This window comes from Lepeophtheirus salmonis, chromosome 4, assembly GCF_016086655.4.
Source record: "Lepeophtheirus salmonis chromosome 4, UVic_Lsal_1.4, whole genome shotgun sequence".
NCBI lineage: Eukaryota > Metazoa > Arthropoda > Copepoda > Siphonostomatoida > Caligidae > Lepeophtheirus > Lepeophtheirus salmonis.
The window spans coordinates 41,575,514-41,591,252 of NC_052134.2; the positions used below are offsets into that span (position 1 = coordinate 41,575,514).

Below are 15,739 nucleotides of genomic sequence, written 5' to 3' on the forward strand. Positions count from 1 at the left end.
TATATGAGATAATATACATAAATAGTCACAAGCCTATTTATTAGACGCACCAAGTTCTTCATTCATTTTAGTCTGAATGAAGTCTAGTGAACTCGGACAAACATAAAAAAGAAGATTTAATTAATATATATATATTCAGCAAGATTATTTGTGATCTTATCCCCTATTGGTGCCAACTACAGCCTCCCAACAGGACCATTTGTCTTTGCAAATATGCGAGATATAGGTGACCCTCATTTTCTTTCACTGCATATTCATGGAGGATTTGAAGTCAGTAATTTACTTGTGCTGGAATCAGCAGGCTTTAATCTCCACTTGCTACCAGATGCTGTGGTCTAGGTGGTTGAGGTCTGGGCTTTGGGGTGGCCAAAATTTGGGAAGAGTCCTGCTATGCTCCATAAGAAATTTTTAATGGTATGTGTTAAAAATGGTATCCTCTCAAATATGTTTGACTTCTCTCCAGTAGTCTTGACCATCTTTGACAAGGTAGATCGGTCTAGAGATTTATTTTTTCCAAATATAGATATTGTCTTAAAAAAGAGTATCTGACAGCTTAGCTTGACTAGCCTACCACTTTGAGGATCCTTGAGACCGGAACCATCTTCCAGGGCCTGGCAAACGAGTTAAATTGGTTGGCAATGACCAAAGTGTCATGGCCGGGACGGATAAAAGTTGCAATCTCCATCATTTTGTTTCCAACTTTCTCAAAAAGTGAGATACATTTGTCTGCAATATCTCTTTTGAATGATAATATCAACAGCGTTACATTAATTTCTACAAATTTATGATTGAAGCTCTATATATCTCTACAGATAAAAAGGTGCTTTAAAATAATTATTCATTATCCGGATTCTGCTAATAATTAAATGTCAAATATAATAAAATAATAGTTCAGCCAATAGTTAATTAATGGCTAAATAATATTGACCTATATAAATACGTGTAAAAAGGCTGTGCATACATGCTAGCTTATAGCCCATATTATACTCGGTATGTATAGCATTAAAAATTTTGTGGTTTTTGTTGCTACAACCTGTAAATTTGTCGGAGATGAATCTGACAAATGTGTCATAGAGTTTATGAAAGGGGAGAGAGAGAACTTAAATTGTATCCTCGAAACATTACAAGTTCCCATTTATTTGTCAGATGTCAATTATCATTGTTCCTTATAATAGTATTCTGGACATAAATTTGTATAAAGTGAATTTAATCTTGTTGGCACTGAACATATTCCCTCTATTCAATAAATAATATTAGGGGAGAATAACGTAATTTTAACTACCAATTAATTTCGGCCACTTTTTCTTTCGCTTCTTAATAAAACTTTGAGAGTTACAATGAGGAACAATTTCTTTACGATGTTTATATATTTCTAAATAATGATTCATTGATAATGTTTTTATTTGTCAAGTAAAAAAAATAATTGTTTCCCATTATATTTTAATTTTGTTCAAATAGGCTTAAAAACAAAAATAACAAAACCATCTCTTGCAGTGGTATAATGAATATATACATTGTACTATAAACACCAAAATGTGCTTCATTTGTGATGCATCAAAATTAACGACATATTAGGCAAATTAGGGGGGTAGTATAATCTAATTATGCAGTAATTTCACTATAATTTGATGCATCTCAAAAAAATTAATATCCTAGTGACAATATTCTTTAATGAATTTGGGTCCGTGTTTATTTTACTCTCAAAACGTTTTATGCAAAAAAAAAAAAAAAAAAAAGAAGTGTTGTCCATGCACTAATACAAGATTGTAGGATAAAAAGACCGGGAACATTTGTAGCAGTCACTTTTCTCGAAGATAAAGAAATACTGTCTTTAAATTTGCATTACAATTTTATAATATAATACAGATTATTGTGAAAAAATAAACCATTTCTTCTCTACTTTTTTGTTATATTGGATAAAAACAGTTTTAAAAAAGGTTAAAGCACTTTTTGTTGAGGTTATTTGTTTAAAAAAATTATAATGTCAATTTTTATTGTTTTTGGAGTACTAAATATAATTTGAATAATGGATTATATTGATGTCAATTTATCTAGTTTTATGAACATTCAAAACTCACTCAATGAGGAGGAATTTGACAAATTATAATGCTGACTTACTATAAATTGGTTGCAACTATATTTTTCTTTGATTTCTTATGTAACACTTTACAGCCTGCTCAGTTTGAAGGAACTGAATTTTTACGACCTATAATACTGATGAGAGATTGATAATAGAAATATTATTACATTTTAATATATATTATAAATAGAGAGAAAAATAGTCATTCAGTAACATTAATGTCTAGATACTTATTCTTCAAAAAATATTATAAAGTCAATTTTTATTTAAATTTGAACCTTATCTTTTTTAAATTGTTGCAACCGTCCCTGGCTACAAAGGTATTTGCAATATTAGACGGATGGTGTTCAATTGCAGTTTGTTGAAAAACAATAGGGAAGTATGGTTTCTTAGTAGACTAGAAATATGTGTAGCCATGGTTATTCTGGTGTAACTAATACTCTCAGGATGATTGAACCAAAAATAAAAATTGTTTTATGCAGGCCCTTGTCTCCTTTAGTAATTTTGAGGATATTGTAATATATAAAACATTCTTTTCATAGATTGGAGAGAACAAAATAAAAAAGGACATTTGCTTTTTTGGAAAAAATTGCAGTTAATATATGGTTTTTAAGTATTAATACATACAAATTGACTAAATGACTAAATTATTAAAGATTAACATTTTTTTTAAACATTATTGTATTTTAAGTAATTTACCAAAAGTAGAGCTCCTTATCTCAAAGGATATTATCCATAAGTACATACAAATTAGATATTAACAAAAAATGTAAGTATTAAACAATAGATGGTTTACATATGACGTCATTAGTCTGTAAGTCAGCCAATTTTTATTTTAAACAAAAACAACTATACAACCCTCACACTTTTCCTTTTATTTTTCAAATATTTCTCCATTTTCTTTAATAGCTCTACCAACAAGTCTAACAAGGTATAGCTTTCGGATAGTATGCTTTAAGAAGGACTTGAAAGAGCAAAAAACCTCGTTTTTATATAATAATAATAGAGAAACCGCAAGAGAAGTGCAAAAAAATATTTTGAACATTTAGTTTTTGTTGAATCCCCTAATTCTATTTGTAATTTTATTTCTAATTATAATTTTGATTAGTTTTTTAATTTGGATATAAAAAATAAAACCAATGATTTTTTTTTTCTGGAAATGATGAAAACTTCCGAATAAACCCCCCTGTAAAGCTAAATTTTTGTAGTGGAGCGGTGTTTTTACTCACATTTGTAACTAACATCACATATTTTACTTAAAAGTATGTATATTTCTGTATGACTGCTTGAAATTTTGAAAGAAAAAAAACAAAAACAATTACAGATTATAATTTGAGGCTTAATTATAATGAAAGCATTTTTTTGTTGTGAGTAATGCTCTAAAATTATTAAATTCAAAATATACTTTGGGTGATCAATTAACTATTACATAAATTTGTCCTTAATCTATTGTGATAATTGTCTGACGTCTATTACAAAATTTTACTCTTATTTATAAACTAAAAAAACTCAAGCATTGCAAACCTCAAGACCAGGCTGGAATATAGTCAAATACTAAAGTATATCTTTTATAGAAGTAGTAATATATGTGAGATTATTCAAACAAAGAATATTTATAATACAAACACATTTAAAGATTGCCTGTGAGAAAAAGCTTAAAAACTTATCATTGGATTGATGGATCGCTATGTTAGATTGAATATATTCAATGATCCATTTATTTAGCTTTTATAGATCTAACACAAACAAACTATATATGTACAACTAAACACTCTCAATGATTGAGTTGATACTTTTTTTATATTTAAGGTGATCAGCTTTGAAAAAATATATATGAGTTTTTATATCATGTTATATCTGGAAATTAAAAGAAGGAATCATAATTTGACTAGTACCGAGTGCGGCAAAACAAATCCTTACACTTTCAATCTATAACTTTATCAAGATGTATTTCAGCAACTAGTTGTGATAGGGTATATCAATAAAATAAAAATAAATAATATGATGTCTTGGCTACCTTAGTGATCGAAGCAGCAATTATGGCTTCCGGACGGCCACGGAAGGCCTCGCACCATTTGCAGAGGAAGTAATCAAACATATCATCCCAGTCCTGGTTGACAGTGTGCTTGAGGTTGTTGATATTTGGGTGACGGACAGTGCAGGTCTTTGACTCAACATAGATCCAAAAAGTAGAGTCCAATGGTTTGGCATCTGGTGTGTATGGGACCTCATTCACAAAAACCTAGATTTATGTAGTAAAAGGAAGTGTAAAGTTTTTTCGCCGAACCTTTGTAGATATTTACAGAAAAGTGAAAAACGAAGAAAAAGAGAGGAAATGAGTTTTCTTAAGACTGTGTATCATAATATTGTATTTTTTTTAATTTATTACATGTATATTGGCTGAAAAGTTTGGGGATTCACGAATAGATGGTGCTATTTTTCAATTCACCTCATTTTCACTTATACCAATGTTCAAAAGACAGCTGTCCCAGTTTTACGACAATTTTTTCTTACTTTGTGAGTTATTGTGCTAAATGTGACGCTACTTTTGTTCCTTCCAAAAACAATGGACGATTTTTTTTTTTTACCTTAATTTAACACTACTTCTTTATGAGGAAAAATAATATTTATACTAAGCAATGGCTTGAAAAGTATTATGGGGACTCCACTCCACTACAAAAACAATTCAACGTTGATTTGCTGATTGCAAACGTGGTCATGAAGACACCAATGATGTAGAGCTTAGAAATACACATTATAATTCAAGAATGTACCGACCCAGCGCAATACCGTCAAAAAGCGTTTGTAGTATACACTTACACCTTAAAACATAGCTATGGTATGATCCAATTAGGCCAAGATATACTTAATTTGTTAAAAAAATACCAAATTCCTTACCCCACCTATTGTATAGAGTTATTAGAGCGTTTGAAGTACGATATCATAAAAAAACGGCCCATTTGAAGAAGAAGATAGTGCTTCTTCACCCGAACAACGCACCGTGTCACAGGTCAATAAAAAAATGGCAAACTTTTGAGTTGCTTCCGTATCCACCTTACTCTTCAGATTTGGCTCCCAGTGAATGCTAGTTGTTTGCAGATCAAAATAAAATACTTGCCAGTAAAAAATTTGCGCCAATGAAGAGATTATAGCAGAAACAGAGGACTATTTTGAGGCAAAAAATAAAGTGCTTTATAAAAGTTTTAGAGCGGCTCTGGAATGATTGTGTTGCTCTTGAGATTTGAAATTAGAGATTATATTGATTAATCAAAAATAAAAAATTTAATCCCGGGACTTTTAAGCTAGTATGTTATGCATATACATTGTGTAAACTCTTTTAAATTAGGTATAAATGTTGGACAATTTCCTATCGAGCAACTTGCCTAGTAGATCATTTGTGGTGAGGCAACATTTTTGTACTGGTCTTCAAATGTACAATCTATCTATTGATCCTTATTATCCTAAACACAAATTGATTATTTTTTACATGTTTAACGAATTGTATCTGCATCAATTGTATTTAACAAGCCGATTCCAAATCCTGTTTTATCATGTACCTTAATGACATTCATACAATATCAATGAAAAGTATATTCACACATATATATGTATATGTTTGAGCTAGCTATTGAATGCGTTAATTTTAAATGCAGTTTCACCTTATACAATATATAAGATTAAATATTCCCTTTAACTTTAAATTAAATCAAAAAAAGTTTTAGCAATATATATATATATATATATGCCTGTATATAAATAAAGCAAACTCTATAATCACGAGTATAATCCATATCTCGTTAAGGAAAACTTAGATAAAGTTTGCTTATAAAAATATGTAAATTGTAATTACGATATTAATGTGTCTAGTCAATAGAAGTTAAACAGCTTTTTACAAAAGTGTTGGTGTCAATTATGACATGACTTATACACATGATTTTAACATCATATAAGTTCAAAAATGAAGTATAAATTTTCAATAGTATCTTGATATAATCGATAAAGTTTTTATAAATAGAAAAAATTCTGAAATTTCATTTATTAATGAGATGGTTTTTTGGTAAGAGGGCGAGGAGAAGGCTGGACTTATGGTTTCACTGAATTAACACCTATGTTACTATCAGCTGCAAGGTTTGCCTTTTTTGGTGTAGCTGGAGTCAAAAGTCGGGAAATTTGTACCGACACCGGCTCCAAAAATTATTATAATTTATATAAATAAAACTTATTTCTAATCTAATGCTTAAATTAAGTGTTCGTAATTTTTTTTTCTGATTATACTTATTTAAGACAATTACTTTATGAAAATTGAAAATAATTTGAATAAATTAATGTTTAATACCACAAAATTTCTAACGTATTTTATTCGTGCTTTACAATAAATACTAGCACCATTCAGAACATATCTACCGTCTAAATTAGTATGTTTGCGCAGGGCTTACCTACTAGCCATGCAAGTCTCTTACTTAATATCTTGAATAGACAATTTTATCCGTGTAATGTGGCAGTGATAAGCTGTTTGGATTTTTTCCCCTTGGTTCCGAGTTCATAAATTATATTAAGAAACTTAGGAATGTATCAGCAATAGATATAAGGTTTTGATCTATTTTATTTGACGTTCATCATGTTAAATATCTTAAATTCCGAATATTTTCTAAATACCTAGCACATTTATTTACTACATATAACTAATAGCTATGAATTAAATCTATATTTATATTCTTCACACTCAAATGACTCCATAGTACTATTAGGCTATAAATTATAGTATTATAAAATTGTATGTTGTAATCGGAGTCGAAGTAGGACATTTTTAGTAGCAACTCCACAGCCCTGATCAGCTGCTTATTAAATGATATTTGAGAAATGAAATGAATTTCTGCTTCAAAGAGAAGAACTTTCTACATTTCAAATAGCATTAGTGCAGAGAAAATATTATAACTATAATTTAGTTTTATATAAGTATATAGATTTTATTTTGTATTTTCTAAATAAATTTCCACTAAAGATTAGTGAGAATTCTTCTTTTAGAGGGAAATGTTAAAACACCCACTACTTCCTAAATGATGAACAAAAAAGAAACAAAAAACACACGCATCAACCGTTTTTAGTTTTATAATCAGTAAGCATCGTTTTTTCTTTAAACACATCCCTTCCATAAACGTAGCTATATTTACGTGACACAATCGTAAGTAGTTTTGAAGTCACATATACTCTTTATACAAAACGTATTCAAAACTTGCTCTTTAAAATTTAAACAATGGGGGTTTTGGAGAATTTAAAACAAGGAGTTTAAATGGAATTAGAAAGCAATTATAAAAAACTAAATGATAGCTTGTTCATAAATAAATAAGTTGACAATCATTCAAAACATCTTGTAAATGTTTCTAACATCAGGGCCTCATAAAACTTTGTGTTTTAGATTTTTTTTAGAGTGACTAATGTTAGGAAACTTACTAGCAATCCACAATCATTACAGAGTAAGAACCCAAAACCTTGTTGTAACTAAGTAAAACGTAACTTTCATGAAATCTAGAAAAGACAACTCATAATCAAGATGAAATATTTTAATATAGTACATTTAGACATACTTTTTGTTCAATATGTCCTCCTTTCAAGTAATAAGAGCCAGAGCAGAGATTGGCAGCGTTTGATTATGAAGATTGTTTCCATGGCATACCATTCTGTTATGATGCCTGCTCGGAACGTATCAAAATTTAGGCAAGAGGTACCTAAAATATGTTTCCTAACCTCTAAGCCTATAGGGTCCAGGGGATTGAGCTCAGAACTGGAGGAGGGCTACATGGAGGCAGGCCAGAAGTCATGAAATATTTTGGATGCAAAAGTTTTTGCTCATCCTGGCGGTATGAGGCTATAATTGACTTTTTGATGTTGTATATAGTCCAAAAGGAGAGACCAGCTGATCTATAGCCTTTTTGGAACTTACACCGAGGTAGAGGAGATCGCACACGCGTTAATTTTTTGTATTTGCTCCGACATTTTTACGTGTTTATTTTTGTTTCAGCTGTCATGTGGTTGCCCAATGAAACCTCATAATTAAAAGTAAGAGTGAAAATTAAGTCCTATAGCAAGTTTTAGGTTCCCACTCTGTATAAAATTAAAAATTGGGATTCAATTCGAGATGTAGGAAAAAGTTCTTATACTGTAAGTCCAACGCTAATCCAAACATTCTTTGAATATTTACATCGACTCCAGTTTGAATCCTGAAATTATTTTGGAGCTCATTTCAAATCAATAGTTAGTTCATATGGTCTAAGAGTTTTAAAGCTCAGTATAAATTAAATTCTGATTCCAAGTTGAGTCGCGTATTCTTAGTTAGTGAGTACATGACAAGTGTTTATAGTGAGAATTGGTCGAGGTTCAAGGTTTTTAGTCAAAGTCATCATATCTGCTTAGCTCTAAATACTCGTAAATTGAGGTATTACTGTGATTTATTAATGAATTATATATAACTAGATTTTACAATCAAATATGTTCACCAGTGGGGTTTTACCTACCTATACCATTTTACCAGGTATGTACATAATAGATTAAAATCGGAACGAGAATTTTTTTTTTTTTTTTTTTTTTTTTGACGCAGTGTCCAATTTTCTTTTTCTTTAGATTTCCTCCACTTCTTTTGATTAAAGAATTAACTGATTTATAGTCAAATATTATTTACATTTCAAGTTTTTCTTTTTAAGTCTTCTCTTCTTCACCTTGAAGAGTCAATATGAAAAAAATATATAAATATTATTATTTTCTATATATCAAAAGTAATGAATGTAAATATTCATATAGAGAAAAAAACTTTTTTAGGATCTTTTATTTTTTCCAGGATGAAAAAATATATTTTTAAACAAATCTATATTTGCATAAATCTATAGATGTGAAAAAGTAAATCTGAGTGTCGCTATTTTTCTTTGTGATATTAATTTTCATATTCTATTCTTTAACCTTCATATATGCCTGCATAAATATGTATATTTCATTTAAAATAGTTCATAACTATTCATCACGTACTTAAAAAATATGCAAAGTTACTTTTTTACTTCATGTTATGTCAAAACATAAAGTAAGAGTATTACAATATCAAACTATAAAAAAACTTTATAATTATTCGTCATTACAATGTACATACTGGGCATACATTTAATTTTGACACACGTCAGATTAAGAAATTTTTTTTTGGTACTTATATCTGAAATATGTAATACTAAACACATGATGTTTTAACATAGGATACAAAGAACATTAAACTAATATTTTATTAAATATGAACAAGCTTTTTGACTTTAAAAACTCGTATCCACCGGTTGCAAAGTTAGAAATAGAAATATAATGCGTGGTTCAAGTTTTGTCAATCTCTAAGATATATGTTCCTTAAGTAAATTCAAATTTGGTAAGGTTTGCTAAAAGCTTATGTCTTAATACGCGTGCATATGCTGTGTGTCCATTCAAGCAACCCAAGTTGGGTTTATCAGCAATGTTTTTCATCTCGAAAATCCGTGTGTTATGAATTACAATAATTTAAGAGAATAACTGATTACCGTGTGTTACAACGAAGACTGTTTTAATTTATATTCTATTATAGTATTCTTGCAATACAGACTACTTCCAAGTTCCTATCTTTACATAAGATGACGCTTTATTTGATTTACATTTCACCAGGATATGTTTGATTCCTTACAAATTTCACGCACTTTGGCTTTGGTGTACAACATTTCCGAGATTTTAAGGTGGATTTCGTTGGGCATCTCGAAAATGTGATGGGATTTTTGAAAAATATACTTTTTTTATAATGTAGTGCATTAACAGCTTAATCATTATTATTTATCAGACATGTATATAGAGATTCATCATATATTTTAAAAGTGTGTCATAATTAAATTGACACACAAGATATCTGCTGACAGAGATATCTATAAAACTAAAAAGTGATCCTTACTCACAAACACGTTTTGAATTTTCAAATTAGGGATAATTTGTAACTACAAGTACTAATATCTTTTCATATTACGAACATATACTTTTTTGTTTTAAATATATGGACACAAGGATTTCGACAATTTTCATATCCTAACTTAAAATGTTATCCTTTTTGTTATGGAGGGGACCTAAGAGTTAGTTCCACCAAGTCTAATCCCATATTCAGTTATGCTTATCAGTTGCACTTTTTTAGCTGACTCATTTATTTGATATTGACAACTTGAAGAGTAAATCCTATTTTCTCTAAGCTGTTATTAATATTATTAAATTTTTGAGGCGTCAACTTCCTTTTCCACTACAATCAAACTATCATTGATAAATGTATAACCGTATTAAACATTTGTGTATGCTCATATATGACGGAGAGTAGGGCTGAGGATTTGTTTTGGAGTTGTAATTGTAAGTCCTTATTGGACTCAAAGTAGAATTGAAGACCGACATCAGAGTAATTATTGCCCATGTCTTTATTTATTTCCTTCTCCCCTCGTCACAGATGCTTGTAGGTGATCTAATGAAACATTATGATAGCTGAATTACTCTCCTTCAAATTGTCGAGACTGCCATCTTCATTTTTGGTTTCTTTATTTAATGCACATATTCTTCATTAACTTAATTCATTTTATTACTCATAAAATCTAGTTAAGACTTATTATTGATTATTTCATTGTTCGGGTGAATATAGCTTTTTCTAAAGACATCTTCGGTCACTCTCATTTCTTGACATCAACACGGCATCAACTTCCTTGTTGCTGTTATTATTATTGTTATGTAGTATAAAGATGTGTGTGCTTCCTATAAGAGTAAACATAGATGTATGCTTCCTGTATGAGTAAAAAAAAGGGTAATAAAATAGAGTTTAGCCCAATTTTAAAGGAAAGTAGATAAAAATCTAACATTCATGTTCAACCAAAAACAAAAAAAAAATTATTATTTCTCAAAAGTACTTAAAGTAAACATTTCTTGATTCATTTCATTTTCAATTTATTTATCTTTTTATTTTATTAAGTGATCAACTCATAATTAGCACTTGAAAATTTTCTTTTGTAAAACTCTAAATCTATAGTAAGACTTGATTAATTCATTTGATACAAGAGGAAGTTTACTTTTTAGGTCTCACAGCGCTCTCATGTCTACCAAAATTTTTAATATTATTATTTTTTCATAATGAATTTTATAATGAATAATTTCAAAATGGACTTTTCTTTAGTTGTCATGGCCGAGTCTTCTATCCTAAAAGCATCCTATCAGATTTTGAACAATTTTTGATTTTTGCTTTTTTTATCTCTGGACCAGGTTCCAGGAGCCTTTCAATAGCTCACAGATACTTTTCCGGACGAACTACGAGTCGTTGCAGACTATTTTGAAGAAACATACATAGGTAGACCGTACGGTTTAGCCAAAAGAGTTGCTAGGCATCCACCAGCTCTCTGGAATATATACGATAGAGTGGCTCAGGGATTACCAAGGACAAATAATTCTGTTGAGTCTTTGGATATGGATTTGTAGTATTTAAAATATAAATATTTGTAGCTAAAAAACAAGAGGAAGTTCAAAAATAGCGCACCTAACATTTTGAACTTAGTGTAATCATATATAATATAATACTAGAAGCCAGTAAGTGCCCCTTAAAAATGGGGTAAATGAACTGAGAAATTTCGCCAATGACATAGCATTTGTCATATTTTTATGAGGAAAAATAGTTTATATTAGATTAAAATAGTCAAATATATACCTATATAAAAAATGAGGTCAGTGAAATTCAAAGAGCACAGTTTTTATGATAATATTAAATTCCAAGATCAAGCCTTACACAACCCTCTTTTTTTAAGTACAAGTAGACATTCGACTATTTAAATCTAATAAATTGCTATATTTCCATACAAGTAGGACAAATTGTTGACAAAAGACCTAGTGAATATATCATTTTAGTTATTTCTCAGTTTTTTTACACCATTTGTAGTGGGTGTGCTTGAGCCTTCCCTAAGAGGTTTCTAGTATTAAGGATGCGAGGACACTTTTGAGTTTTATCTTATTTATTAGAATATATAGGAAGAGAATCAAGGGGATTTTTTTAATACTTTCAATATAAGGGAGGGTTTATCAATTTTTTTATTGTTTGGACAATAATTCAAGAGTCTGTTTGGTAATCTTTTTTCATGCATATCTTAATATATTTGTTAATACTTAATTGTTCAGCAATAGTCAGAAAATATATGTACACATTTTGAGGCTTGTAACATCAAATTTTGTTGGATCACCGGACAATGTAGAAGTATGCCTCATAACCTAATAACCCTTAACCTGTATCGTTTTCTGCCCAGTTTTTATGTAGATTATTAGTGGAGTATCGGGAAGAGAGGCAAAGTATAACTATAAAATCATACTCCACAAAATCCACGAACAACAATACGAATAGTAGGGAAGGGTCCATATCGCAATGGGGCATCTGCTCTACCTTGCCAGCTGCTCTTCTAAAAAAAATTATATTCCTTTTTTTTTATTTAAAAAAATATCCTTTTATAGAAGGGTAATGGGTTCAAATTCGGAATTTTTTTCCTAAGTTCAGGTCTCAATGGGATATCGAATCGAATCATATTTTGTTTTCTTCATTTTATGTCCGAAATGGTTCTAGCATATATATGTATACTGTTTATTATACATATATATAATCAGTAAAACATAATTGTATTTATTTAAGCCATATATGTACATGCATACTAGATTAAATAAAATGGAGGACTTATTGTCCTCAATAAATAAGCATGTGCACTTTTTTTAGTTGAAAAAAAAAAGTCTATTTGAACAATTCTATTTCACAAATTTAAATTTCTTTATTTTTGCTTCGCTACAAGGCACATTTATATATAAATTATTTATACTTTGTAATACTAAATTTACATTTCCGTACATTATATGTATGTATGTATTGTAATGTTCATTAAAGTTTAATGTTCGTTCCTTTCCCTATTTATATTTTCTTCTAATTTGATGTTAATTTATATTTTATGCTATTATTATTTAGTTGGTAAAATATATGTATTTTTGATTGTTATATTACATATAAATGAATGGAAATTGTAAATTCTAGAAATTTAAAAAAGGTCATTTTTGCAGAGTCTGTTATGTCACAAAATACATATCCAAGAATAAAATTGGATTTTTTCTTTCATCAAATAATTATATACTTTATCAATAGCAGTGGCCGCGATAAAACATAATATTAGCATAAGTGTGCTTTTCATCGATAAGTGCTTTTGTTTATTTATACTTATAAAAATATATATTTGTAGAGGGATTGTTTATCGCGTGGAGAGTGTCTCATTCCTATGCATGACAAAATATATACAGAGTGGTCAGCTGACTCTTGCAGTAGCATTGAATTTGTTAAAACCAAATTCCATTTTAGTCCAGCTTTTCAGATGAAAAATGATTTTTGAAGGACTCTAAAAAAAAAAAAAAATCCGCCCACCCCCTCTACCCCAAAAATTAGAAGAAACTCAAAAGTTTCAGTCTTCAAGTGGACTAAATAAGTCAGAATTAATTGTATTGTACCATGAAATAGGGGTTTTGAGCTGATTGTATATTTACATTGAACATCCTCACTCATAATTAATCTTGGTGTAATTTGGAAAGTAAATTTATATATATAGCTACATCAATCCAAAAATATCCAAAATATACATTACGAATATTAAAAATACTCCTTATGGTAATTGCATTTAATTTTGAAACCCTTTTGCAGTATCGAATTATTTCCTGCGACATTAATTTTGTATTTCTTCTCTTACTGCATAAACTGTTTCCTTTATTATCCGTTGTCCAACTATGTGTATATTTGTTTTTGGCACTCCACATAACAGTAATTTCTATTGCTGAGATTACTCAATTACTAAAATTTTAAAAACATAATTTTTTCATTATATTACAACAATAGATCAAAGTAACAGGTCACCCTAAAAATTGGATACCCTTGAACACATGTTAAAATAAAAATTTAGAAGAAGTTGACCTTTTTGTGACCTCTAACCTTTTTTATGACCTTAAATATGAACTTTATCAATTTAAAATGTTAGATAACTATTGTTTTAAGTATGAAAATACTTTAATGAGTACGTCATTCACGAGTTTCTTCTTATTTATTTGAAAATAAATTATAATAATACGCATTTAATGGGTGAAAAAGTAATTTTGGGTGTAGAGGGGGGGGGGAGAGGGGGGGGCAGTAATTTTTATTATTCTTTTTTTTAACAGTGTTTAAAAAATCATGTTGCATCCTAAAACTTGAGCTAAAATTGAATTTGCTCATTTTCATGAATTAATATCCCCCTAATTGAATTACGATTTTATCCCCGTTACTTCTAATTGCAAGGATTTATTACACAACCAAGGGGACATTTGAAACAATAATAAACAAGTTATGTTTTTATGCCATGTTACTATGTTTTAAAATGTCAAAGCATCAATAAAAGAGACAACCCACGTGCGATCTCCTCTACACCAGGGTCAGTACTGAGAAAGCAGCAAAAATTGTTGGCATCTCCATCCCAACTGCCTACAATATCAAAAAGTCCATTATAGTCCCATAAAAACCAAGAAGAGCTAATACTTCTGCAGCAACAATATGACTGACTTCTATCATGCCTCTATATGGCCTCCTATAGCTCCGGCCTCAATCCCCTGAACATTGCCGTTTAGGGCGTCTGCCGCTCCTCTAATTAAAATTTGGATTCTCTCAGAGCTTCCATCATGTCAGCGTGACACAATCTTCATCACCAAGAGCTGTCAATCTGTTCACCGGTGTGAATCAGGCGGTTACTGTTACTTAAATAGGACATATTGAATGAAAAATATAGCTAAACATAGTATGTCAACAAATCACAAATTGGTTTTGAGTAGTATATTCTTGATTCCATACAAATCACGTTTTTAGTATTTTTTGTCATATTACTGAAAGTTTTGGGTCCCCACTCTGTACAAGACAACAACAATAAAAATATACCAGATGCATGTAATTCTGAAACACTTTTTTAATTTTTTGGTTGTATGATAAATCTAAAAATTCCTTAAATAACAATGAATCCGCAGTTATTTTTTAACGTTTATCAAAAGAAATCAAATATATCCCCCCTGTTTAAGATGCTCAACAAAAGCGACACATCAGATCTCAGGCATTCTGCGTACTCATGGCACAGTGGGCAAAATTTGTAAGGATTTTAAACACCCCTGCCTTGTTAACTGGTGGGAGTGGTTTTTAACCTGTATGGTGTTCCTACCCTAGTCTTAAGCAACCCAGGGGCTGGGATTCATTTGGAACCTTATAATTAATCTACAGTGTTAACTAGATAAGAGAACCCGATAAGTGTTTGCTTCTTTTATTTATTATCCAAGCCATATATGTTATAATCAAGAAGAAAGAGAAACAAAAAGGGAACCTAAGTCCCCATATTTAATGAACACTGGAGTAAGGAAATTTGATTAAGTATATATTACATATTTCTATGTTGAATAACCTTAACTAATACCTAAGTACATAGCACATTCCAATCGATAGACTTAACAATTTTCTTGCAAAGAATGCAACAAAAAATAATTATCTCAATATTAACACGTAATATCCTATATGCATGTACATTATATACATTTGTAGTTAAAAATCCAAGTATAATTAGTTTGCAG

The 15,739-nt window shown here is 29.8% G+C and overlaps 1 protein-coding gene across 8 annotated transcripts in view; it reads left to right on the forward strand.

Annotated features, from left to right (window-relative positions):
- Positions 1–15,739, forward strand: part of LOC121115955 (uncharacterized) — a 285,728-nt gene that overhangs the window by 202,871 nt on the left and 67,118 nt on the right. The gene's annotated exons all lie outside the window — the stretch shown is intronic.